Here is a 2359-nt window from a genome sequence, read left to right on the forward strand (position 1 = left end):
ATTATTACTTCGTACATCGACCATGCAGGACTCAAGTGAGTAATTTCATACGTTTCATTCATTAAAACTTTAATAGAAATGGTAATTTGTAAATTATAATGAGCGGTTTAAAGTATTCTGTGCAAAATATATTTTGATAATTGCAAAATATACTGTAGGTGAACTGTTAAACAACCCTATTATATATATATATATATATATATATATATATATATATATATATATATAATAAACAAATATTGCTGTGTTAGTTCATGTGAGCTCCAGGATGTTAAAATAATGAAGGTTTTATTCTAAAATGATTATAACAGGTTTATTATTTTCCACCCCTGATAGTTTGACTTTCAGTCTTTCTCTTTTCACCAGTTGTCAATGGCGTCATCAGTCATGTTTTTGCATGTCACCTCCAGATGGCGCTACAGTGTTAAAAAAAGCCATGAATATTTTAGCATGACTCTTTGTATTCATATACTTGTTGAAGATTAACATAAAGAAAGTCATAACTAAAATATTTACGAACGAAGACTGAGATTCTTTCAATTTTCACATCACAGTCTACACAAAATACCAAACAATAAGTAAGTTAAAGAGAAATTAAAGGAAGAAGGAAAAAAGGAAATGAATAAAAGGAAAAGGAATAGTAGGGAGGATGTTTTTATATTATTAAACCAAAATCCTCCAATAAAGAATACAAATACTTTGCTTTGGGACTTTTCATCCCTTTTAGTGTCTCCAAATATCTTATCTATTTTATTGAATTTTTCAAATGTTCCTTTACTAATTTAATCATCATTGGAATACATTGATAATTGATCACAGGAGCAACTTAGATTGTATTTACCACAAAAAGCATTATGGTTTAATATATTCCCTATAATGTGTTAGTGACTATATGCCTTTCTGCCTCATCATTAAACAGAGATTTATGTTCACTGTTATGCATCTGTTGTTCAGACTGACATGTTATGAAGGATAAAATTATGTTTGAAAATTTCCACTATAAAAAGTTTTATAGGGAGTTTAGAAACCAAAGCTCAAAGTCACACTTCAACAAACAAACGTATGAACATTTTCTGAATCCTGAATCATAAAGAGGACTCATCATTAATGAAACACTGATGACTCCATTCATAATATCAAAGTCAATCGTTTTAAGACCACCTTCTTCATAATCTTTAATCATATCACTTTTTACATATATAATGACTCTTCATTTTCCATAAATTCAAAATTTAACTAAAAAATAACTCATGTCGTGTCTGTTACAGATTCAGGGTCTGCAGTCACGTGTGTTTGTCCATCAGTGTTCAGCTGTCTGTCTGCTGTCTGGAGGATGATGATTTCTGTTTGTTCCTCTGAGGGTATGATTATTCTTTAAAGAACATATTATTCATTTAACAGTCAAAACATGAGTTTTGTATCATTTATTTCTGAATGAAGATCTGTACAGTGTGTTTAAGTTCATCTTCATCTTTTCTGTGTGATAGAAATGGATCTTCAGTCTCTGGATGTTTCTCTCTCTGTAGAGGAGACCCGACCAGAACCGGCCCAGAGTTCAGTGCGGCCATACAGTGATGGAGAAAGTTACTTTTAAAAGTAATGCATTACAATATTGTGTTACTCCCTTAAAAAGTAACTAATTTCATTACTTATTTACTTTTTGTGGAAAGTGTTACAGTACTTTTGTGTTACTTTTCCTCATCTAAGAAGGGCTTGCTTGTTTTTTTTCTATTTTTGGCAGATGTAAAGGCTCTTTCACACCAGAAGTGAAATGAATAATCCTCAGGCAAATTAAAAGCTGTACAGTAGATGGCGCTGCTCAAACAAACCTGCTGCTGCTGAAGAAAGATTCACACATTTCAGCAATAAAAAAAAAAAGATACACAAATATGATGTTTGTCTACAATCATTTTTGCTTATTAGTATGGTTGAATTGAATGATCGAAGGTCAGCAGCAAAGACACTGGTTTATAAAGTGAGATTAAATACATAAAGTATATTTGTGTAATTTAACATATTTAATTATTGCAGGTTCATATAATATTCAGAGTTTGCATTTGACTGTTTATTATGGGGTATACAACTCAGACTTGAATTTATTTCATGAAAATGTAGATTGACACCTTCACAACACAAAAATTAGATTGTTAACATTTACTTTTGTATGGTAATTATGCCAACAACTGATCTTTTTAATCGTTTAAAGAAATAGGCTACAATTATACAATAATAATTTGTTGAGATTGCAGGTCTGATGTATCAGAGATGAACAAATGTTTCAACAGCTCTGATCTTCAAACTGATCAACACATTATGATTTAACTCAGGATATGCATATATTTGCAGTTTTTTGAAAACA

The 2359-nt window shown here is 30.6% G+C and overlaps 1 long non-coding RNA gene across 1 annotated transcript; it reads left to right on the forward strand.

Moving 5' to 3' along the window:
- LOC125259837 lies at positions 1–1879 on the forward strand. The gene is made up of 4 exons (XR_007182918.1): positions 1–35; positions 1269–1361; positions 1488–1596; positions 1742–1879. It is a non-coding gene; the product is annotated as an uncharacterized LOC125259837 (long non-coding RNA).
- The last annotated feature ends 480 nt before the right edge of the window (positions 1880–2359 follow it).

The sequence above is a fragment of the Megalobrama amblycephala genome, linkage group LG24 (assembly GCF_018812025.1).
Source record: "Megalobrama amblycephala isolate DHTTF-2021 linkage group LG24, ASM1881202v1, whole genome shotgun sequence".
NCBI classification, from domain to species: domain Eukaryota; kingdom Metazoa; phylum Chordata; class Actinopteri; order Cypriniformes; family Xenocyprididae; genus Megalobrama; species Megalobrama amblycephala.